The sequence below is a fragment of the Cryptomeria japonica genome, chromosome 10, assembly GCF_030272615.1.
Source record: "Cryptomeria japonica chromosome 10, Sugi_1.0, whole genome shotgun sequence".
NCBI classification, from domain to species: Eukaryota; Viridiplantae; Streptophyta; class Pinopsida; order Cupressales; family Cupressaceae; genus Cryptomeria; species Cryptomeria japonica.
In genome coordinates this window covers 323,800,153-323,826,379 of record NC_081414.1, presented here as the reverse complement: position 1 = coordinate 323,826,379, position 26,227 = coordinate 323,800,153, and the positions used below count along the sequence as shown (strand labels likewise).

Sequence of the window (26,227 nt, the reverse complement as noted above, 5' to 3'; positions counted from 1 at the left end):
CAAAAAACAATGACATAATTTTTCACGGTTCTTTTCCCAACAAAGAAAAAAATACCACACAGACTTTTAAGGATGATTTTGCTTGGCATAAACTGTGTGTAAATTGATACTAACTTAGAGCTGATATTCAGTATTTTGATGAAGCAACATATTGATATTCACAAGTAACCATGAATGCAAAAGCTTCACAAAATTAAAAGGCCAGAATATGAAGTTCTAAATTGCATTCAATCCCAACAAACCTTCATGGAAAACAACAATGCAATTTATTTGGAATGTAAAACTTTTGCTTACTATTTTCTCACAAATGCATCTTGAGATAAAATAAATGAAGGAAATTAACCAACGTCGCTACTCAATATGCATTTTTGGAGGAAGAAACCATGATACATAGAAGTAAACATTCCTCGAATTTTAACATGAATACATCGTCTTTTGGTATCCCTGAATGCATCATGGTTGATTCACAAAGAGGCATCCAAGTTTAGATTATTTACAATTGCAAAATCCTGATACCATAAAAAGGATGGGATGAGGAATTAACAAATAGACATGGAATCTTTGCTAACATACACAAGAATGCATTTATATCAGGAAAATAATGCACTTGTACCTCAAGCTTAATCATATTAGAAAGGATTATTCACCACAAGCTTGGTCAAAGGATCAAAACCTAGGGTGGTATGAATTTGAACAATTTATACAAGATTTCCCTTGTTCCCCCAAAGGGGTCTCATACACCCATGAGGCATGTTAGTTAAAATATGACCTTAAAATACCTAAGTTCCACAAATACATGTACCCCTCCCCCCACTACCCCAAATAAAAAACATGGAGTTTCCAAGATGAGGATATCCTCAAGGCACAAAAAAGAGGAAGATGTTCCCTTACCAACCCCTCATTGCCACTTACAAGGAGAACCATTCCTTCTCCCTATTGTCCCCGAGATGGCTAGGGGAAACCTAAGCATCCTTTAACCATCCTAGAGATGGCAAAAAAGCACCCTACCCCAAAAAAGTAATTCATCTTTTAACAAAACGCTTTTAAAAAATGTAAAGTGTGAAACCTGACCCTAACAAACAAGGCGGGCACACCAAAACTCCACACCCCAAAAAATATTTAAACATGATAGCCCACCCTTAACTAAAATCACCATCAACAATTTAGCATTTACATTGAGCAAGAGGAAGAGGAAGAGAAATCATCGACATCCACTTCAGTTGTCTTTATCAATCATTATACATCAAGGTAACTCAAAACCAGTGTTCCACGGGCGTTGGGGACGGGGGGACGGGGGGACGGGGGGGACGGGTTTCCGGGACGAGGGGACCAAGGGCCTAAATTTGGGGACGGCGGGGGGACGGCGGCGGGGGGGTGGCGGGGTGGTGGTGCTCATATACTTGTACATATACATATAGTACTTGAAAAACTAGTTTTGAAAAGATGTATGACAGTATTACAGTGTAAGAATTACATTTCAAATGAGACTATAGGAAATTTGAAATACTAAATCTAAATACCAAGATTTCTAAGTTGTGTTGTTATATGGAGCCTAATCAAACTCGGAGGTTAGATTTTCCCTACTTCTATCGGCGCGGTTTCCCCCTATATTTTTCAACGGGGGTTTGGGGGCAGCACCCCCAAGTTAGGGTCAAGGGGCATCGCCCCTTGCGGGGTCAAGGGGCAACGCCCCTTGCGCGTTCCCTGTCGCGATACAGGGCGAGGTCGAGGGGCAGCGCCCCGCGAGGCCAAAAATACTTTTATTATTTCTAAAGGCATCGAGTGTTATTTTTCTATTGGCCCACGTCCAATTAGAGTTACCCCTTAACCCTCAAAAAACTTAAAAACTCACTTTTTTTAAAAATTAATTTTAAACATTGCATATAAGTGGGGGCGACAGGAGACGTTTGGGCGTCTCCCCGTCCTTGGAGAGACATCTGCACGTCTCTTGAAGGACGGGGAGACGCCCAAACGTCTCCCAAGGAGACGTGGAGGCGTCTCCATGTCTCTTTGGGAGACGCGGGGACGCGGGGACGTCTCCGCGTCCCGGTGGCGCTTGGGTGGCGGTGGCGGGACGGCGGGGGACGTCGCGTCCCCGTCCCCCCGTCCCCGAGACGTTTCTGACAGGGGGACGCGCCCAAAAAGGGGGGGGACGCGTCCCCGTGGAACACTGCTCAAAACTGGCACTACTCAAATAAACAAAATTTCAAATATCAATGAATGAATCATATAGTTGTTCCACCCCTCCATACCCCTATAATTTTATGGTTTTTAAATGTTATTTTTAGGATTTTCATTCTACTTATTTACAAGCTAAGTCACCAGGTTCAGCCGAATTTCATCCTTGAAGTTCGAAATTTGCTGAACTTTAAAACATGCAATAAAAATCGTTGAAGTTCAATTGGTCAAAAAATTGATTTTTTTTTCTATTGAAATAGTTGTGACTGGCTAAGTCACCGCGTTCGCCAAATTTTTCGTCTTGAGGTTCGAAATTCGGCGAACGTATAAAAAATGTATGAAATTTGCCAAAAGTCGTTTAAAATTCGCAAGAAACAAGCAAAGGTGTTTTTTTGCTGTCGGCAAATAACCAATTCGCTATTGTCGTCGGAAGGTACGAGGGTTGCGGGTCAATGGTCGACGCAATGCTTGCTGCCGGTAGGGTTTTTAAACAGCCGCATCAGGAAAAAGAGGATATAGGTAAATGTTAAAATTAAAGAAACTTCATAAAGTTGCCCAATAAATGTGAACCTTTATTAAACATTTAATAATATTAAACGTATAATATAAGTTGTTGCCAAATGTAATGGTGTTGCCGGATAAAATGTTAAATAATATTAAAATTTAATATAAATGCTAACTAATAATGTTGTTAATATATTAACGTTTAGTATAAAAGCTGTCAGATTTAACATTTAATATATTAAAAATTAAATATTTTAAAATATTTAATTCAAATTTTTAATTATTCATATATAAAATTTGACAAATTTAAATGAAAATATATAAATTAAATATTGTTTATTCTAATATTTTTAAGATATATTATTTATATTTTTAAAAACTTAAATTTATATAAAGACATTTAATGACAAATTTTTTTTCGAATTTTTGCCTCTTTTCGAATTTCATCCGAATTTTATAGTTGGTGAATTCGAACTCGAACTCGAACGCGATGACTTAGGTTGTGAGTCATGTTTCTACAAGGATTGAGAAAAAAACATCCCAGCCAAGTGCTCTTGATGACTTAGAGTTATTTTAAAGTTCTCAAGTCTTTGACTGTTATTGTAATTTGTACCTTTTTGACAAAAGAACATCTTCGCAATCATGAAAGCATATGTTCCCTATGGTTTATATTTTATAAATATGTCATCTTTTTGTAATGATTTCAAATCTATTTATCAATGTTAAACTATTTAAGCAATTTTATAGATATATTACATATAATTATGAGAAAAATTAAAAAATTACATATGGCAAATTTAATTCGAATTATATACATTTCGAATTTTTTCCTCATTGAACTTCATTCGAATTTCAAAGCTGTTTATTAATATATTACAATTCTTATTTCAGTTTAAAATTGATGTCCCAGGGCTGAATTATGATAAATCCTGAACGGGGACATTACATCAACCCAAAACAAGAGAAACAAAAGTCAAATCATTTTCTAATGAACTATTTGATTTTTTGATTTATTGTTGAGCTAATCACATACAAAGTTGAAGGCAGAAAGATTGCAACATTTGTGTATCCTCCGAATTTACACTTTGTGTGACTAGATGAAAGAAAAACAAAAAAAAAACTTTCTGTTGTGACCTTTTCACACATCGCCCCATTGCCAATGGGGACCCCCTCTTTTCCTGCTTTCTCGCGTTGGTTAGTTTAGGGTTTTTGCGACATAGTAGGCAATTTTGAGTTTCTCGTGCCCGAGTCTCGAAGTTTTGATCATGCCTATTGTCGTTTAGGGTTTTTTGAAGTTATAGGATCAAGCACGTAAAGTTGAGATTTTGATGATCCTAGTTTTGTCTAAGTGTAGACCTTTTGAGCGTTAACGTGTTTTTGAACGTTCATGTCGGTGATTTTAAAGTGCTAAGGTATTTCAAGACCTTTTGGAGTTGTTTTCTCGCTCCTAGGAAGTTATTCAAGTTGATTTCGCACTTTATCTTGATAGGTTTCCTTATTTTTTGCTCAAAGTTTTGGTAAATTTGCCCAAGTCCCGATGTGTTTTATTGAGTTTTGAAGTTTCCTAGTGATTTTGAGTGGAAAAACCATCACTTTCCGGATGAAAATCCATATTTCAAGGGTTAAAAGGTCACAATTCCACATTAGAGGTGCTTTTCCCCTCATATTCTTGACTACCCATGGTTTTCCCCCACTCAAAAGCCAAACTGGACATGGATTTCCCCTGGAATTCACACTTGCCTCATTTTTCCACCATTGAGAATCTATACTAGGGTCGATTTCCCCTGGATGCTTTAATTTTGACTAAGTGTTGGGATTTTATCCTGGCTACCTTTGTTTTTCCACCAAGAGTATGGATAAGGTTGTGGATGACGTTTGTGATGACTCCATACCTAGATCGATTTTCCACCAGGCCTTTTGTGACAAGATTTTGAGGATTTTTGTGCAGATATTCATTCCAAACCCTAGGCGATTTTGCATTGAGAGTGATTTTGATGATTTTGTGTCCGGATGAATGTCCAGACTAGGGTCGATTTTCCACCAGGGGTATTTTTGTGCAAAATGACGAAGTTTTAATTGGAATTTTCATTCCAAACTCAGATCGATTTTGCCCTGGACCCAAATTTTGTGCACGTTGATGAATTTTGATAGGGATTTTTATCCCTACTGGGATTGATTTTCCCTTAAGGAGATATTTTGACGATTTTTTAATGATTTTAATAGGATTTTTTATCCCTACTTAAATCGATTTTCCCCAATTGGCCATTTTAATTTAAATTTTGAAATATTTTAATAAATGAGCCTCATTTAATTGTTTTTGACGAAAAGCAACGATTATTTAAAAAATAAAAACAATTAATAAATGATTTGCAATAAGTATTTAATGATTTTAACCTTCTAGAAGCAAATCGATTTTTGCCAGGCAAGTATAAGAGCAAGTTTTTTATCCCACATTGCTTGTGTGGTGAAAGTTGATGGTGAAAGCAAGTTGAAAAGGAGAGATCCCAGCATTATTTTATTATTATATTTGCCAAGTGTGTGATTGCAAAAGGCGATTTTTCCTCCAGTTGGCGATATTCGGTGAAGTGTCCAAGTGACACATTGGGTTGAAGATTGATTTTATTGTTATTTTTCCCTCGTAGCCAGCCCACAGCGATTTTTATTGGCTGCCATTGGAGCTTCATTTTCAGACTTGTGCGACTTTTGGTGAAGGTGGCGATTTTTGGGAAGAGGGCAATTTTTTGTGTTTAGAGGTTTTACCTCCATTTTGGCGATTTCATGATGCCGCCATTGATGTAGCTTGCTGATATTTTGTTCTCAAACCTGAAGCATACCATTTTTCAGACTTATGTGACTCCATAGCTGGCTGGAAAAATCAATTTTCAGACCTACATTGTGTTCCCAGCCCATTTGTGCCTTAGGCGATTTTGTCTAAAAGGCAGATTAGAGTGATTTTCAGTCAATTTTCAGAGTTATTCATCACTGTTGCAGGTCTGAAAACTTCATTGGTTGGCGGCTGTCCTCAAAAACTTCATTTCCAGCCACCTACTTCACTTAGGCGATTTTGCCTGGAGCTCATTCCTTTGTCTTTTTTTGATCATTTCTAGGGATTTTCACCACTTTGCAAGGTGCTGGTAAGTCTGAAGCAATCCATTTTCAGACTTGTCCTCAAAAAACTTTATTTTTACTAGCCATACCTACATTCCTGGATATGATTGTTTTCATCATTGAGGTTGATTTTCATCAACTTTGTACACATTTGGGGTGATTGCAACATGTTTTAGAGATTAATTTGTGAAGTTGTAGGTTGTCTTTAGATTCGCTGGCAGCCATTGTTGACTTCGGGAGGTGTCTTCAGACTTGGTTTTATGTGAAAACACAACCTTTCACACCTTTTTCTTAGACATTGTTGATCCGGTATACTCCTTTGCACTCTAATTTGAACATAATTTCTAAGTATAAGGAGGTATTTTCATACTTTGGTCTGAAAATTATTGATTTTAATTAACTTAACGAGGGTTTCATGCCCTAACCTTGTCACATTTTGTATTCAATTATTGAAATCTATTAAGAGTAGATTATTTTCCTGATTTCCATACCAAAATTAATCTAAATTATTAAGAAATCAGGAATTTTGTCAAGAATATTATATTTTCCTAGGTTCTAACTTCTAGCTTTGTACAAGTGAGATGTCGAAATCCGGACTCAAGGAAAGTAGAGAACAGTAGAAGATAGTTGAGACTGGATTCTATCCGGAATCCAAGATGTCATCCAGATGGAAGGAGTTTACAGACATGAACATGCATTTCCTGAACATGAACCAGATGCGACAGTGCATGTTCGGAATCGGAAGCCAGATTCCTTCCCCAGCCTATGTGAACATCATGAAGAATGGCATTTATCAGGCCACTGGATTTCCCCAATCCATACAGTGCAGTGAGCTTATCCTAGAGTGTGCACGATGTTATGATCCTCGCTCTCGAATGATCAAGACTCCTAATGGTGTCGTCATTGCCTACCTTGTTGAGGATGCGATTGCTGAGGTGTTTAGAATTCCACGTGGAGCAGACATGAAGGATATAACTAAGGATGAATATGAAGACCGATATAAGAAGAAGATGGGTGCATGCAAGACCATAGTGAACAAGGAGTGGATGATCAAGCCTAGGACTCATCATTCCAAGGCTCCCAAGACACTCATGTGCACAAACTTCAAAGAGGAATATAGCGATTTAGTATTCCTACTTAACCAAGTGATGGGGATGTCGCAGGGTGCAATATACGATGGATGGATGTTCTATTTCATCCAAGATTGTCTAAAAGGAACATTGATAAATTGGTCTAGAATCATAAATGGCAATGTGGACTTTCAACTGAAGAATGTGGAGCAGTCCAAGTCATTCGCCATGACTTCCTATTTGGTGTACCTGCTTGCACGATTTGTTACATACAAAGGATTGATATGCAGAGGTGAAATCGGGAATGGGCAAGGACAATTCAGGAGTTATGAATGCTATCCACAACTGAACATGTATAGAATTGAAGATTATAAGAGAGTGAATGATGTATTCACAATGTACATCATGCGGATGCTGCAAGGTGGAGTCCACAGGAGGTTGTCCAAGGAGGCAACGGAGCTGATAGAGAAATATGGATCGTGGTATATACAGTTTTCCACTTTCACATACCTTAGAATTCATGGATTTCAATCCAAACCCTACATTCTTCCTAGGTATCCTTCTGACAGAGTGATCTTGTTGGAAGTGGTGAGACAAAATCTGGAGTTTGATTCTATCCAGAAATAAAAGCATAGGACAGGCATGACGTTCCCTATTTCAGTTGGGAAGACATTGGAAGTTTGTCAGTCCGCCTTAGCAGCCAACACAGCAAGTGGAGAACTTGCATTCTATCGATTTGCAGCATATAAGAGAAGAGAAAGATTTGATCCAGATGAGAAAGTTGGAAGGATCAGGGGAGAAAAGTTCATCCACAAGGTAGACATAGAAGATTATTGGGCCAACCTGACGGACGAGCAGGCGGTGAAGAGAAGAATGTGGTTTAGAATGTCAGTAGATTTCATGAGGAAGTGTGGACTTTTTCTCATTCCTGACCAGGTGTTAGATGACAGGGATCATATGCATCCACAATATGAAAATGAAATGAAGAAGGCAATTCTATTGCCTAGTTGGTCAGAGTCAGAAGAAATAGATTTGAATGTATTGAGTTTCTCCCGAGCATGGGTGGATATTTAGATGAATAAGTTAGTTGATATGGGTGCCACCTTCACTTATGAAAAGATGAAACAAGAGGAATCCACTTCCGAAGATGATCAAAGGACTATCAGTGATGTCAGGATCCATGCGGATGAGGAGAGTCAAGCTCCCAAGAGAAGCAAGAACACACTAGGAGAAGTCAAGGCTAGAGGGAAGAAGATTGAGGAGGTCAAGAAGAAGAAACAAAAGACTATCATTCCTTCGCCTATCATTCCTTCACCACCTCTCAGTGTCTCATCAATCAAGGAAGTTGAAATGGCAGAACAAAACAAAGGGATTGAGCAATGTTCCAACACAGTGATACTACCAGAGAATATTCAGGATTTACATGCCACAGCGACATCTGCTCCACCTAATGAAGATGATGATCAGTTGAGATACCCTACTGTCCTTTTGGAGGTTAGTTTGGGAAAGAATGTATATGATTTGGCCAGGAACAATCCTGATGATGATGATGATGTTATCTCGGCATTGAGAGAGCTTGATCGAGATATGTGTCTCGGTGATAGTATGGAGATGGCTGCTATTCCTGACTGGCTGATGAAGAGTATGGAGAAAAGTAAGAAAATGATAGAAGTACAACCTATTGATGACATTGATGACTATTTAGCTAGGAGCAATAAGGAGCCAGAGCCTAAGAGAGCTGAGATTTTGTCACACATAGCTAGAGATGAGACAGGAATGTAGATTGCATAGGTGGTTGTTCTTATTGCAGGAGTGACAACGGACATTGCTAAACCCATGGAATTCTAGATTACTTCAGTTGCCCTTGGTCCTACTACAAGAGAGCAGGAATTTCAGGAGGTTGGTGATAACCTTAGGACAATCAGTGCGAGATTGGATAGAGAGATTGAAGAAAAGGAGAAGTACAAAAAAGAGAATATCAGACTTAGAGAGTACATTGCAAGGATAAGGCATGAGAATCCCAACCTTATTTCCCCTATTGCAGTTGATCATGGACTACATTCACTATGAGGCAGCAAGATACACTCTCGGAGGTGGAGAAATGGATTGAAAGTACAAGGAAACAAGCAGATGATTTCCTTACTCAGTTTGTCCAGGCATTTGATAAGACAACAAGGCTCATGTTTAGAATACACTATTTAGAGGGAGTTTGGGAAGAATTCCGACCTATCCAGGAGAAGACTATTCCACGCCTCAAAGCTTTGAAAAAGATTCCTCAGTCCACATTGATCAGGGAGAATGTTGTGCACAGTGGAGATAGATACGATTGCCATGGCTAGTATTGTTCATTGGCCATGAAGAAATCAACTTATGAGAGCGCCCAGCTGAGTTGTACAGAGATGAAAGGATCAATTCATGGTATTCAGTTAAAGATCCTTGCTTCTATTGATGAGTTATTGGGTGTTGATGTCAATGAGGCCAATGGTTTACACTTAGCAGAATTAAGAGACAAAATGAAACTTATGTATTTTTGTCAATTGGACTCTTTGAAGAAGAGTCAGATAGATGATTTGGTCTCTTTGTTGATTCATGTTCATAGTTCGCAGAAGCTCACGCCAGATTGGGAGAACACTTTGGATGCTTGCTCGGATGCATTGGACGTGATTGATTTACAGCAGGATACCTTACCCAGCATTTCCATGGAGGAATTAGATTTTGTATTGGCTAGATTCTTGGAGTATGCTAGGAGAGAGAGAGAGAGAGAGAGATGCAGGACAAAATCTTCTAGAAGATTCTCTATTTGATGACTAGGTATCTTTCTATTGGGCCATATGTTGGTGGCACCATTTTTCATGTAAACCCTAATTAAGGCAATTCAAGGGTTTTGTTGGCATGATCTTAGCCTTGATTTAATTTTAATCTTGGCCATCCACTTTGTATGAGACTCTATATATACCTCATTGCCTCTCATTTGTAAGAGAGAGTTTTTGTAGAATTGTTGGTATATGTTGCAGCTATTTGAATATAAATCATTGTTCGACTTGATGGTAATTTTGTCTTTCAAATGTTGTCTTGCATTCATGGTTCTCAATTCCTCCAAGTTAGATTAGAATTTTAGATTAGAATTTGCTTTTATGTTTGTTAAATTGAGTGGAAGGTTTGTTGAGTATATTTGTGTGGAATCCTTAATCCATACCACTAGCCCCTTGCCGTTGGTAAGTGTGCCTTGTGTGGTCAACAGGAAATTTACGTAAGCTTAACTTCAATTGCTATATGTCCATTGATATACATCAACTTGGATGGTCTCAATGTTTGATGGTAGTAATTTGAAAATCTATAAGTATACCTTATACGATTGCACTAAGCTCGTGTCAAAATCTGTTCGACTTGATGGTGAGACTCAGCCTAGTTCGATTGCACTGAATTTGTTCATCATTTCCTACATTCCTAGGCTTAAAATAGATTTCTTGAACCCTATTCCTTTAGCCCCTTTTTTAGTTAAGTCTAGTAAGAATTAAGTCCAAAACTACATTGCCATATCCTAATTTGTCAGCACACCCATTCTACATATTCATGATCAATGACGTTAATTCGAACATTTGTGTAAGTCCCCAAGTGAAAACAACAATTCACATCGACCATTGAATTACCCACTCATCAAGACCTGACATGTAGAAACCTTAGAATCATTTTAGTTGATCTTAGCCTTAGCATCTGAGGTGATTTTATTCAAGAGAGGGTAAATTACTTTGGTATTTTATTCTGAAATGTTATGTGCATAAAACACACATTAACAGGGCCCTAGTATTAATTTTATGTAACAAAGTGTTGACGTGTATTTTGTACACAATCATACACAGAATAAAATACCCAAGGGTACCTTATCCTCTCTTGAATAAAATCTCTAACTACTGAAGATATCGCAAGAAGGATCAGTTAGGGTGACTTCAATGTTCTTTTAAGTAGGGTCTCTACGTGTGGATAAGCACCAGTGGTCGTTGTGATTGCTGTGTCATCAAGGGGCCTTACGTTTCCGAAGTAGAATTTCCTAAACTAAAGGAATTCTCAAAAAGATCAAAAGAGTAGGGCTTGCAAGAGATCTAGTCTAATCTAACCCTAAGAATGACTCAATGTGGACGAGACTTGGCAAGATTCTACCAACTTCAATATTGCCATAAAATAACAACTCAATTGAAATTGATGCGATCTTCTAAGGTAACGAATGATTTTTCAATTCATCAAGGATCATAGACACTACCACAAAGGCACATATCCAAGATACAACAATGATTGAAGGTTTAAGTGATTCAAGTTTATCCAGTTGACCACGCAAGGCATTCCTACAATCAGCAAGAAGCTAGTGGTTTGGAGAGTGAATCTCACCGACGATCAAGTCCAACACTTTATTCTTCAAACTAAAATACTACTTTGATTGAGAATGATTCAAGAAAATGAACAACCATGAAGATAACCATAAGAATTGCAATAAAACACCATAACTTCAATATTCTATTGATCTCAAAGCCATCATGAACAACAATTGTTTGAAATTCCTTCCTCAAAGCTCAATCTTGCTACAAATCAAATTGCTAATCTCTAATATCTCTCTAATTCTCTAATTTCTCCTTAATCTCTAGTTTTCTTGTTACAAAATAAAAAGAAATGAGGGTATATATAGCATCCTCAATTACAATGAACGGTCCAGATCAAAAAGAAGATCAATGGCCAAGATTATGACACCTAAACCCTAATTAGGGTTTATTACAAATAGCCCCCTTTTTGCTGAACAATATTAAATGCATAGCCAAATATTAAATTTGGCACGAAAATCTAGGAGACATAGACCAATGACAATTAAGGTGCCACATCATCTATAACAACCTTTCTTCTAGAATCTTATTCCCTTTCCAATGCTCCTTTTTAGCATATGCAATGAATCTAGACACGATTCCTTCGATCTCACCAATTGGAATCTCGAGAAGATTCTTCATTCGTTCCTCCAAGTGGATGACCTAATCGAAAGCCTTGAGAAGAGCAGCGTCCCATCCAGGTTCAAGTTCTTTGATCTTCTCAATCAGGAGCATGGTGGCAAACATCTGATCCCGTTGCTCATTTGTAATAACATTCTCATCTTTGCAAAAGATGACCTTGACTCTATCCTCTAATTCTTGCAAATCCACATCTGTCTCAACTGCAATCCTCCTGCCAAGAATAGCACATAATACTTCGAACACCTTGTCCTGGATCGAATGGATAATCTCTTCAACTTGATTGCATTTGTTACTGATGTCCTCAAAAAGAACTTCCTTCATCTGGAGTAAAGTTGACCATTGGAGTAAACTATGAGGTCCTCCATCCATTATCTTTTCTTGTGCTAGGACCTTCCTTGATGTTTGTCTGATTACTTGCAGGACAGGAATGATAACATCCTTAGTATGAGCAAAAGCAGCTACAGTTATCATTAGGTTGTGGATGACCTCAAGAACTTGAATAGCTCGGTGAATGGTCTGCATCATCCTTGTTGCAAATTCAATAGCAACTGTATGGGATTTGTCAATCCAAGAGCTCATAAGCTGAACCAAACTCCTGACTCTCTCTGCCTCGCCAACTGATTCAAGGGGAAGTGCCTGTGTAGGAGATACTGCTGGATCCTGACGTCTCAAAGGCTGATTGAGATGGCTAAAGTAGCCTCTCCAAGCACTGACCTCTCGCTCAAGCTTCCTATTCTTTTCCATTTCTTCTCTAAGCTTGTCCTTCAATGCTTCAAATGAATCGGTGGCCTCATCTAGTGTCTGCTCGGCTGTGAGTGGACCAAGCTCAAATGTCTCTACATCATATTCTTCTGCGAGGATCTCACCTTCATACTTGTCCACTGCTGGTGTAGCTATCTGCAACTTCCTGGATCCTGTCTCATCTCTGATCATCTTGGACATCTTGGTGGCTTTCCTCCTTTCTGTCACTTCCTGAGAATTTCCAACAAGGCTCTCTAAATCAATCACATTATCTTCGTCCTCAATCACAATCACCCTTGTTAGTCTCTCCTTTAACCAATCTGGAATGGCAGATCTTGTTTCTCTAACCTGTATCTCATTAGGCAATGTTTCTTCTTCTCTGAGAGGAGATGTTACTTCATTATCTTCCTTATCTTCATGTAGCTCATTAGCTTGGAGAGACCCACTTGGTGACCTTCGAGGTGCCTGTCCTTCTTTATCGTTCTATACCATTGATTCCATAGACTCCTCTATCTCAAGTGTCCTCTTCTCAGGTCGAGAAGATGTGCCGGATGAACGATCTCGGTTGGCCTCTTGCTTCTTCTTGGAAGATTCTCTTTTCTCAGGTCTCTCTTTCCTCTTCGAGCCTCTTGGATGGGGATTGCCCTCACTTACGCTTCGAAGGTTGCCTTTGCTTGCATTTCTGGGATTAGGATTACCCTCACTTACACTTGCTCCTCCTTCAACTGGTCTTTCTTCCAAAGTGAAAGTCATAGATATGCCTTGCTCTCTCAACTTCTGATGCTGCACATCAACCCATCTGCGAGTACAAGACAAGACTGGAGCCATCAAAGCATCTAGATCCACAACCTCGGGTTCATTCCAATCTAGCCTCACTGATTTGCTTTCTCGATCATAAGATGATTGGAGATGTCTACCACTATCCTGAGCTTGGTCGGCCACTCTGTAAATTTTGCATTTTCTGATAAAGTCTAAAGGCAATCTAGAATGCATCTTTCTTTTCACTTCAAGGTCATCCAAGAGATTCATCACAAAGTCTTCTATCTGAAACTCATGCTTATATTTTCTTCCGACTGTCTCCTCTATATACCCATATGGATCAAAGCTCTCTCTCAAGGCAAAGAATGAAAATGAATATAAAGCTAACTCTTTCTCTGCATCATCCATGGCTAGAGCATTAGGACATACCTCAACTGAATTCCCTAATATGATAGGCACAGGAACTCCATTTCCATGTCTGTGTCTGAATGCTTTCACATAAGCTGCCAACTGTATTGTTACCTCAAGTAACACTATTCTGTCTGTCGGATATCTTGGCAACATGTAGGAAGGTGAAGGACATCCATGAACTCTAATATATGTAAACTTCTGGAATTGGATAAACCATGCACCGTACCTCTTTACAAGCTCTTGTGCATCTTGAGATAGCCGATTGTGAATCCCGCCTTGCAATGTCCTGGTGATGTTCATCGTGAATGTATCATTGACTAACTTGTAGTTACTTCCTGGCGGATGATGCAAGTGAACATAGGAATCACAAACTCTGACTTCCCCGGGCCCTCTTCCGATCACTCCTCTGTGAGGCAGTCCTGCATATTCAAAACTCCTGATCAAGGCATATATGATGTATGAACTCATGTGGAAGGACTTGGTAGCCTTCAATCTCCTTAACTATACGTCCAAGCAATGGCTAATCATTCTAGCCCAATGGATTGTTCCTTTTCCCTGAACTATCACTTGGATGAAGTAGAACATCCACTTCTCAAAATAGAAGGCTTGAGGAGCCCCTATAACTCGGTTGAGTAATGTTATCAAATCTCTGTACTCCTCCTGGAAGTCGATCCTATGTGGTGTGTTCGGAATCTTGCTCAGGCGAGGACGACTCTTGAGTAACCAATTCTTGTTGATGATGCTTAGGCAAGTGTCTGGATCATCTTCATACATGGACCTGGCTCCTTCTAAGCTTTTATAAATCGTATCTTTATGTTCTGGCAAGTGGAGAGCTTCACTGATAGCTTCCTCTGAAAGATAAGCAAAAGTGTCTCCTTCCTTGGACACTATCGATCTGGACTGTGGATCATAATGGCGAGCACACTCGATCATCAACTCATGGCACTGGATTGCTGGAGGGAAGCCGGCCGCCTTGATAATGCCACTTTCAATTATCCTCCTGGCGACAGGTGACGGCTTGCCAATGTAAGGGACCTCTCGAAACTTCTTCGTACTGAAGTTTCCCAAGTTGGTATCTCCAATGTTGCTCCACTTCGACACAATCTTGGTCTCCAATTCTTCGTTCTTTTGATCTTCCTTCATGAGAGCTGGACGACTGGTGGATGCTCCCGCCTTTGGGGTCGCCATTGTAACACCTACACAACATTTCATAATAAGAAATAGATTTTGCAATGCATAAACATAAATTAGATTAAAGATTGAATTTAGGAAACTTCATGATAAGTCCTTGAGTTATCATTTCCTAAATATGATTGAGCTACTGGAAATTCAAAATTTCAAAATTCAAAATTTAGATTAAGACTATGACGATCAAAATTCAAAATTTAGACAAAAGAAGACTTCGCCATACCTCACTTGAGAGCTAACTCTAAAAAGGTGCAGAAATATGAAATTCGCCTAGGCAAAAACGAAATTTGAAGTCTTCAACGTGATCCTCCTTTAGCAAAGGCGCCTTTCTTGTCAATTCCACCACCCTTGGGGTCTCCAACGTGATGATAGAGAATTCGCTCCACTTGCAACAAAATTGGCACTCCTTTCTTGATGATATTTCGCACTTTCTCCTATTGCTCTCCAAAATCGCATGCAACAATGATTGAATGATGATTTGAAATGAGATATCATACCTCCCCTTTATAGGCGCTTACATCCTCAATCTCCCCTGGGCCGACTTTTGAAAATAGGCAAATAATAAATAAATTTTAAATAAAAATGGAGGCCGACTTTGTAAAAATATAAAAATAAAACCCAAGCGCACTCCTCTTTTTATTTAAATTAATAATTAATTAATTAAATGCCTTGTAATTAATAGCTTCGATTTTTAAAAGGCAAAATTAATTATTAAATGCCTTGTGCGCACCCATTAAATGCCAATTTTAATTAAAAATATCAAGGTTTATCGAAATTAAACATTTAATGTATTTCAAAATGATGTTAGCGCCAAAACATGGGAGATATAAGGGATACAAACCACATCGCTCTGGTCCCTAGGAGAGGGACAGGAGCACCTTAGCTTTTTAATCTTGATTTTCACGTTCAAAACCACTTCCTCTACATTGAAACTGGCATTTTAAATAGGAACCTTGAGCTTGATTGATTCAATGTTTTGAAACGAATGCCTCCTAGACCATTTTCGCTCTGGTCCCTGACTGAGGGACAGGAGCGAACTTTGCTTTTCTCCTTGATCCTTGATCATTTTAATTGCCAACTTAAGTCACAAGGCAAGAAATAACTTCATCCATTCATTCTACGCATACTTAACTTGTCCCTTGCAAGGCAAATTTGATATTTGAGTGATTTTCGCCCTGGTCCCTTGGTAAGGGACAGGAGCGAACTTTGTATTTTAGCTCAAAATTGTCAACTTTTAATATTAACCCCTTGTTCATCACCTTTCTAATGACATTTCGGACCTTGCATGACTTCGCCTTGACGAAGCTTTTGAAGGAAATGACTAATTTTATGAATATCGCCCTGGTCCTTGACTGAAGGACAGGAGCGATTTTGCATCCTTGCTCAAGTTAATCACTTTTTGACGTTTGGTTCCTTGTCCATCATCCTTCCAAGGACATATTCGACCTTGTGTAACTTTGCCTTGGCGTGGTCTAGGAAGAAAAGGATTGATTTTATGAATATCGCCCTGGTCCTTGACTGAAGGACAGGAGCGAACTTTTGTTCATTGGGCTAATCCTTGTTCGTATCAACTTGCAATTGCCTTCAAAGTATAAAATGGTGTTCCTTACTCTTTTTTGAACATTTGAAATGGAAGTGGTACCTCAAAATTAAGCATACTTAGACATTTCGCTCTGGTCCCTGGGAGAGGGACAGGAGCGATCTTGACCATTTCCATCACTTTTCGCGGTCCTTGCAACTTTGTTTCTCTTCGAGGCATTCCAAACATCATTGCCCCCTTATACCTTGGCCTGGAGTGGTTTAAACTTGGAGGGGAATATTAGATAGCCTTGATTTCGCCCTGGTCCCTGGCTGAGGGACAGGAGCGAACTTTCACTTATAAGCTCATTCGTGCTTTGCCAACTTTCAAATTTGTCTTCAACGGACTCATTATGTTCCCCTTCACTTATCTTTGACATGGAATTTGCTTCAACTTGGTGAGAAATTTGTCTTAGGAAGAAATCGCTCTGGTCCCTTGGAGAGGGACAGGAGCGCCTAAGACAAAATAGGCTTCACTGGTGTCTTGCACTCTTCAAAATTATATTCAATAGATTCGTTACGCCTCCTTTTACTTGCCTCAAACTTAAAAACTCATTTTACTTCGCCAAAAACTTGTCTTGTGGAGGAATTGCTCTGGTCCCTGAGAGAGGGACGGGAGCTATCATTAAAATTCGCCCTGGTCCCTGGCAGAGGGACGGGAGCTATCATTAAAATTCGCCCTGGTCCCTAGCAGAGGGACAGGAGCGATTTTGCTTCTAGGGCCAATTTTCTTCTTCGAGGTACAATCAAATTATATTCAACGAGTAAAATGTACCTCCCTTGTTCTTCTCAAATCGCAAAATCGTTCAAATCTTTCAAGGACAAGGCAATTTTGGATTTCAAGCTCCGGTCCTTCAGTGAGGGACAGGAGCGATTTTTGTCCTTGAGGTCAAAATCTCAACTTTTCATTGCAAACGGCTGAAACCTGGCGTTCCATCATGTTGATTTCACCTTCCATTGCGTCCTTGACGCTTCAATTTGATCAAAATGAGGTCAAAATGGTCTAAGTTAAGTCATTTCGCCCTGGTCCCTGACTAAGGGACAGGAGCGATTTCACTTTAAACTTTAAAAATTTGCCATTTTGAGTCTCAAAAATCTTTCAAAACCTCCAATTCGTGTTCAACTGCATCTCCTAGCGACCCTGCACAAGACAAATGAAATAAATTAATAACCAAGATGCATAAAATATCATTTTCGCCCTGGTCCCTGGCTGAGGGACAGGAGCGATTTCACTTCCATAGGCCAAAAAACCAAGATTTTAAGACTTCAGTCACTTCACAAGGCAAAATTAGGCCATTTCCAATGCTCGGGCTCAATTATCAAAATTCTCAAAAATTAGCCAAAAATCACCCAGACAAAATTCATAATTCCATCATTAACACTTAGGCAAAATTTGGACTTGCATTCAAAAATCTGACTGAACCTAGACAAACTCATTTGACCCCCTGACAGATTCACCTTACTTCAAAATTGCATCCTACGAGAGGAAGCTCAACAATCTTCAAAATTTGGACTAGACACCGGCTTGAAAACATCAAAACGGAAACCCTAAGGCTTAACCCCAATCCAGACGACTGACTCACTAACCCAAAACCCTAAAAGCAGAGAGAGAAACAGGCAAAACCGAGCAAAAAGAGGGGGTCCCCATTTTAATGGGGCGATGTGTGAAATGGTCACAACACAAAGTCAAACCATAAATTTTATTTCTTGCAATGTCATTACGAATTCTCATAGTATAAGTGGCAATGCAAAGGTTGGGAATTCCAATCTAGAAATTGAAATTCAAGAAAATGATATAGAAGAGGGGAGACTAGTTAACTAAAAGTGTTACTGTGTTTTTTAGGCACATGCGAACACGTATTCTCTCTTGATCAAAGTCTCTCAAATGCTGAAGATTTGCATAAGGATCACTTGAGATAACTCCAAGGTTCTTCAATGTCGAGCCACGACGTGTGGATAAGAACAGTTGGTCGTATAGGATATGAATGCTTAATTTTCAGGGAATAGTTTTTCCGGATGATATGCAAGAAGGCTCACTTACTACTACTAGATGTTTATCAAAAAAATGCAAAAGATGAGGGTTGAGAAATACTAAGCTACGCCTAGGAATGCAAGGATGAAGGATGATTACTAGTGAAACTCTACTAGTCTTAGTATTGCCATACAAGAGCAACTCCACCAAAGCTAGTTCAATCTTCTAAGGAGATCAAATGAATTTTCCAATTATTACCAAACATAGACACCATCAATTGAATGCATATCAATGATTGAATAGCAATAGAACTTAAGCACAATTATGAATTCCAGTTGACCACACAAGGCAATATTGCAATCAACAAACTACCAGTGGTATGGATTAGGAGTTTCACCATAAATCATACACAACATTCTATCATTCAATTTTAACACAAACAAAATTCTAAAGCTTAGATTGAGAAGATGAATAACCATGCATATGCTCCAAAGATTAAATAGAAAACACCACACTTCAATGTCTTTATTAATCCAATAGCAAAGTAGCAACAATTGTTCAAGTCTTTCTCTCTCTGTTACAAAATGAAAAATAACAGCTTATATAAAGCTTGAAAATGATATAGAGGGCCAAGATTGCCCTAAAATGAATGGTTGAGATTAAAACCCTAATTAGGGTTAGTTGTAGCCAACTAACTAATTCCATAATCAACCAATAGAAATCAGGCATGTTTTTGGCATGAATTTTGAGGAAATTTCCTCCAATGGGAAAATAACCACCACATGTAGCTCATAACAAACTTTCTTCTAGAAGCTTGTTTCCTTGGTCCTCTTTGATGGCGAATGCAACGAATCTGGTCACTATTGTGTTGAGCTATTTCATAGACAAGTTAGCCAAATTATCAAGTTTGAACTCGATCACTTCCAATGTATCAGCAAAAGTCGCAAAGACACTTTGCCATTGAATTTCTTCTTTCTAAAATATTCCCATTAAGGCCATGAATGAACATATTCCAGTCAAAACAGCATCTAAGAACCCTGTGGCTGGAAAGAAGATAGACTTTATTTGATTATGTAACTCATCAACGCTAAAACCATCTTCATCAAGCATATCTTGAAGGAACATTTCTCTAGTTGAGATGATAATTTGTTCTTGAATTCCTTGAAGTGTTTCTTCCATCTTAATACAATCATCTCTTGCTTTATCAATAGTTTCTTTCTTAGTCACCAAAATGCAATACCACCTGTTGAAGTCATAAATTGCTTTTGCATCCATCACTCCACCATCCATTAGCACCTATGTGGGAATTACTTTCAATGCTTGCAAACGTAGAATGATCTTATCTCGGATGAACTGAAACTCCTCCCATATCTCCATAATGTTTTGGATCCTGCACAAGAATGTGGTGACTTTGTCATAGGTTTGTATATACTCATGAGTGAATGCACTAGCTTGTTGGAAAGCATTTTCAATCCAAGCCTTAGTGGTTTGGGCTATTACTCTCGTTTCTTCTACTCCTTCAACTGCTTCTTTGGAGAGTATCTAAGGTGGGAGAGGTGTATCTTCTTCCTGTCGAGACGACATACAGTGGATGTAGTCTATCAATTGCTTATTTTCCTCCTTCAATTGCTTCTTTTTTCTTACCTCAATCTCCAATTGTTCTTCCATGTTAGAGGCTAATCCTCTAAATTCTTCAACAACTTGAGTGCAAATGAGAGGACCAATGTCTATTTCCCTTATGTTATAATCTTCTACTATAATTTGATCCCTTGGCTTATCAAATTTAGGAATAGCCACTTGTACTTTTCGAGAGTCAGATGCATCATTCACAATCCAAAAATATTTCTTAGGCTTTTCTTTATTCTATTCTACTCTTGCAAGCATAGTATCCAAATCTCTAACTTCATCTACTATTGTTACTAATTTCTCCTTCATTCTTTCTCTCAACCATTCGGGTGCTTGATCATCCCCCTCTTCTAAACCAGATTGCTGCCGATTACTCTCGGGGGCCATGAATGTATCTTCATAATGTTCTTCATTCTGATTATCAACATCCATACCCTGTGTCTCTCCCATTGGATTGGTTTGCTGATCATAAACAGGTTCTCCATCATGGGGTGGTGAATTAACTTCTTGATCATGTCACTGATTGGTGTCACTAGATTCATTGACACTTCTTCTATCTTGTGTGTTTTGAATGACTCCTTCATCTTCTTGTGAGATGTTCTTTCCTTTCAAAGCTGCATTCATGTCTACCAAGATATTCACTTCTCACCCAAAAGGAGCAGTAGTGGTAGATGGAATTTTTGCTGACATTTGCTTCTTTTGCTAAGCTGAATTATCATTCACACCTTTTCTCTTCCTTGCTTGGGCTTGTGAACTTTCAGGAATGTCCTGTTGACTACTCTCCCCTTGTGTGTTCACTTCATTTCCTATGATTTCATCTTCGGACTCTTCTGAATTTTCATACTGGTTAGATGATGAATCCTCATTATCCATCCGATCATATGTTGGAGTGATGCCCTTTGCTCTCAATTTATCAGCTTGATACAATATCCACTTCCTACTGTTGTCTAACACTATTTGATTTATGACTTTTGGTTGACCTCGAGAGCATACCAATCTATTGAAGAAAGCAGCTTGTCCTCTTTTCTATAGTGTGGTAATATCACATCTTCATCTCCTCCAATCTGATCTGTTACCCGCAATACTTTTGTGTGTCTGGTCAATTTAAGAGATAATCTTGAGTATGCTCTTTCTCTTATTTCAAAGTCATCAGCTGCATTAGTCCAATAGTCTTCAATATGCATGAAGTGGTGAAACTTCTCTTTATTCACTGTTCCGATGTTATGATAGGGATCAAAGTTGCTTCTTGAGGTATGAATCCTGAGATTGTGGTGTTGTAGCTCTTCTTCCAATCCTTGTGCTGCTAAAAGGGTGGGGCATGTTTCAAATGATTTTCCCACCATGACTGGGAAGGTGGTTTTAGCTTTCTTCCTTCTCTTTTTGATTGCATCATATTCTAACAGTTGTCTAGATAATTCTAATAACACCATCCTGTCAATAGGATATCTTGGTAGACGGTAGGCATATGAAGAGCATCCTTGTATCCTCAAATATGTGAATTTTGGAGATTGAGTATACCAACACCCATACTTCTTTATCAGATTCATTGACTCCTTAGATAGTCTAATATGAGTGCCCCCTTGTAATGTTCTCACAATATGCATGGTGAAACCCTCCTGAAATGAGTAACACTATTGTTCAAGTGCAACCGTGGATAGGCATCATATGAGAGCATTTGTCCTTCTGCTGGTCCAACAGGTGCTCTACAATTCAAACCTTTGTACTTCCCAAATCTTGCCAAAATGTAGATTAAGTATGAACTCATATAAAATGTTTTAATTTGTTCTCCATTTTTCAATTGCTCATGTAGATTGTCACTCACTATCTTGGCCCAATTGATTATGTTAACACCTTTAGTCACTTCCTCTATGTAGTACCACATCCAAGGTTCGTAGGATGCAATACGTGGGGATCCCATAACTCTGTTCAGCGTCATTACAAGCTCGGCAAGTCCTTCCTTGAAATCTGATTTGAGGAGCGTCTCCTTGGGTACTCTTTTATGACTACTCCATGCTTCTATGATCCAATTTTCGTTGAGGATGTCATCGCATATCTCAGGTTTGCTTTGGTATAGTGCTAATGCATCATCCTCACTCTTGTAAATGAGTTTGTTGTATGTAAGCACATTGAACACTTCAGCTATAGATAGCTCCATAGGTATGCTAATCTTGCTTCCATCTGGTGCTACTATAATCCTCCTCTCCGAGTCATAATGCTTTGCACATTCTAGAACCAATTCGCTGCATTGTACTGCTGGTGGAAAGCTTGCAATGTGAGCAATGCCATTCCTTGAGAATTTCTTTGCCATCCTCAAAGTGGTGTATTTGCCTCTACCAAACACTCGATCTCGAAAATCTTCCATATCAGTGTGCCCGAAGTTGGTGTCGCTGATCTTTCGCCATTTGGAGGTGACTTTAGTTTCAAAGATGTCTTTGAATTCATTCTTCATTTGGACTTGCCTCTTATTTCCTCATGTCTTTGCTTCAGTCATTGGCCTGCAAACAAGACAATTTTGTCACCAAATAGATGTGGTTTTTTAAGTTTTGAGGAATGAGATGTGATAGATAAGAGTGCTATTGATCTTCAACCTGATCCGGAATTTATCTTACCTTTGCCAAGGCAAACAAAAACTTTTGTTAAAACTTGAAAGCTACAACTCTTTGATAAAAATCTAACCTGGAAATGATAAAAGAACTAAGATTTTCAAACCTTTATAGCAAATTATCAAAATCTTAGGGTTTGTAAAATTGGTTTTGGCAATAAGATGATGTTGACTTGGTCAGCACCTCCTTTGGGGTTCGCAATATGTGCTTCCTCCCGCCTCCCGTGAATCCTTGTCTCTAGCCGCTCTCCCGTTCGTTGAAAGCTCGAGCTTTTGGCGTAACGGCAACAATGATTCCAACAATTGGTATCAGAGTATTGGATTACGAGGGGTTCGAATCCCAGGAGGCCTCCTTCATTCCATCGGTGCGAAACCCTCAATCAGTGTTGAGGGGGAGATTGTTGACTTGGTCAGCACCTCCTTCGAGGTTCGCGACATGTGCTTCCTCCTGCCTCCCATGGATCCTTCTCTCTAGCCACTCTCCTATTCATTGAAAGTTCGAGCTTTTGGCGTAACGGCAACAGTGATTCCAACAGATGCAATCTTACAAATGTCAATTCACCAAATGTCAATGTCTGATTGAGGGATGGAAGGGCGACCAACCTTTCATTCTCTCAGCAAGTCAAGGATGGCCAGCATTGGGAATTGCCAGTTTGCAAGAATTTCCAAGAAATTCATGATATGGTTTGCTATGAGGAATATGCTTATGATGTGTGGATTCAAATATTAATGATATCATGATTTATTGATCTAAATAATATGATGTTTTTATGTATGGATATGACAATAATGATTTGCTATGAGGAATATGCTTATGATGTGCGGAATCAAATATTAATGATATCATGATTTATTGATCTAAATATTATGATGTTTTTATGTATGGATTTGAATATTATCATAATTTCTTGTTAATTAATATTACTAATATTAGTATTTTGGTGATTGATTGTTTGCAGGTGTAAAACCAGGAATTTCCCAAAGAGGTACATTACAATTGGTATCAGAGCATTGATCCTACCAGCCCGAGGATCAAAAAAAAATGTATATGCAATTGAGCCAAGAGCTCAAAGAGCCTTGGAGAGAGAAAACAAAAAAACTAGAGGCAACATTACAAGAACCATAAATCCTGTCAAAGTACAATGGTTATAACCATTCAACAAGATTCTGAGGTAGTTTATATAAATAACATTAATCATCTTACCATATGCAGAAAGACATAAAACCTTGAAACATACTTCATCTACCAAGTTCTTTACAAATATCACTTGAAAACATTACATTAAGTTCAGAGAATCAATATTTCAGACTGGAATCATATTTTTCAAAAACAGTTAATCACCAGATTATTCACAAGAATCAATATGATTACAATATCTACTGCATCTTATCAAGCTGGAAAAAATCCGGACTGAAGATAGAGATCCACCAAATATAATGAATCTAAATCATGAACAAACTACAAAATAAGACCTTGTAGAAGTCATAATTCTGTCAACTTATACAATTTGGCCAAATTAAAGTTTCTGCAACATTAAGATTTTTAGGAGAAAGGTGAAGAACTACAGCCAATAGTAACTTGTCAAAATTGTCGCAAGTTATCCCATAACACCAAAACCTCTTGATATAAAGGGTTCACAGAGAAAAACTGAGAAAACATTGAAGGCCCCAAAAGACATCAAAATCTACAACATCAAAACAATATTAGCAATGATATCATGAACAATAATGAAGTCATCCAAGTGCTGACCTAGTTGCATAACGTACTAAATTATGTAAAGGAAGTTGGTTGAAGTTGCCTACATACATTATTTTTGGATTCCTTAATGTGTGCATGCCATGTATGTCATGTCCCCAATTTTTGAAGTGACATTTAATTAAATTGACTTTTATTAAGTTATCAAAATATAAATTAAATATTCATACGATGACTTAATATTAATTAATTTAATTAAATAACAATAAAATAATAAAATATTATTATAAGGCCACTTTATTTAATTAAGTTCTTCAGTCGGCCTGATCTTCTAGATGTTTCCTAGAGGGCTTCATAAGGAGGTCACGGGTTTGTAGCAAGGGCATGCTTTGGATTTGATAAACATTTGAGGATTTCTGGAGATGAAAACCTTCAAGAGTTGACTAGAGAGCTAGACGAAACCTGGTTCTTCCTAAGGGGTGGATTCGTGACGGAGTCTACATCTGTGCCATATTTGTGAAGTCTCCATTAAGAACAAATTTGCAGAAATTAGGGATTTGCAAATACAAAGGTTCGATATTATTTTACGGTGCAATCCTTTTATATTTAATAATGGGATCTTTTATAAGATTAGCAAGGCTCTTGTCTGTCTACTAAACTCGAATTATATTTCAAGATTGGTCTGCCGCCTCACTAATACTTTTGGTGGTGAAGAATTGGGTGCAATCTCCCTTGAAGGAAATTCATCAAAGTTGGCTGCGGAGGATAGACATTATCATATCATGTGTAGACATCTGTTGCGGAGTCTAATGAGAAGATTATCATTGAAACAATTTGAAGGGGGGAGCAACTAAAATATATATCAGGGATATGGTCCTACAACCAAGTCCACAGCTGTCAGCTTTGGTTGTATGCTCTTGCATCGTGGATGATAAAGACAAGGGCAGCTGTCAAGTATTAACACCATGGGAACCAAATACATTGCCATGAATATCTATCTGTGCCTGCAGGATACGTTTTAATTGGTGTGGTAAAATAACAATAATTCTGAGAGAACTATTTCGAATCCTATAAATCACATCATCTTATTCTTGCCGGTGAGACCATTGGAGAAGATGGAACTAGTGATTAAGCAAAGGTGCAGCTCATATATCAGCTCCAAGGATTATAGCCATTCCCAATGCGTCTAGTGGAGCCGCAGCTATCTGAATTGTTTATTGGAGGCATTGCTTGGTATTCATTGCCCAAGGCAAAAAGTTTTTTATTGTTTTCACTGTTGAATTCTGCATGCTAAAACTGTGGAAATCATTAAAAACTTATGCTATTAATGTTAGCGACTTTCCAACACTAACATTACTGTTCCAATATCGGTTGTATCTGTTCATCAATACTAATCAGTTGTCAGCCCATTGCCACTAATAAGAAATCAAGGTTTATCTATCTTTTCGGTTGTTCATTCATTATAATATTGTTATGTCTGTAACTAAGCATTAAGCAAACAAATTTATCAGACCTGCAACAAATAGCAATGGTCAAAAAACTCACTGAGTTCAGGAAATATGCATTTTTATGTTCAGAAAGGTATATATCCAAAATTAGGGATATTTCCATGGTATCAGAGCCAAAATTCTGACAGCCTGTGGGATGCTAAGGATGATTACAAAGATGGAAGAAAGGAATAATGACATTGCGGTCTCCAAAATTACTGAATGGTATAACAAATATCAAAGGATAAAGGATCTACTAACATTTCAGTAATATCAAAGTCTAGCAAGGTTTACTATACCCGTGAATGAGGAGGTT

The 26,227-nt window shown here is 38.4% G+C and overlaps 1 protein-coding gene across 1 annotated transcript in view; it reads right to left on the bottom strand.

Annotated features, from left to right (window-relative positions):
• The window catches only part of LOC131076112 (uncharacterized), a 102,049-nt gene that overhangs the window by 62,243 nt on the left and 13,579 nt on the right, over positions 1–26,227 (bottom strand). The gene's annotated exons all lie outside the window — the stretch shown is intronic.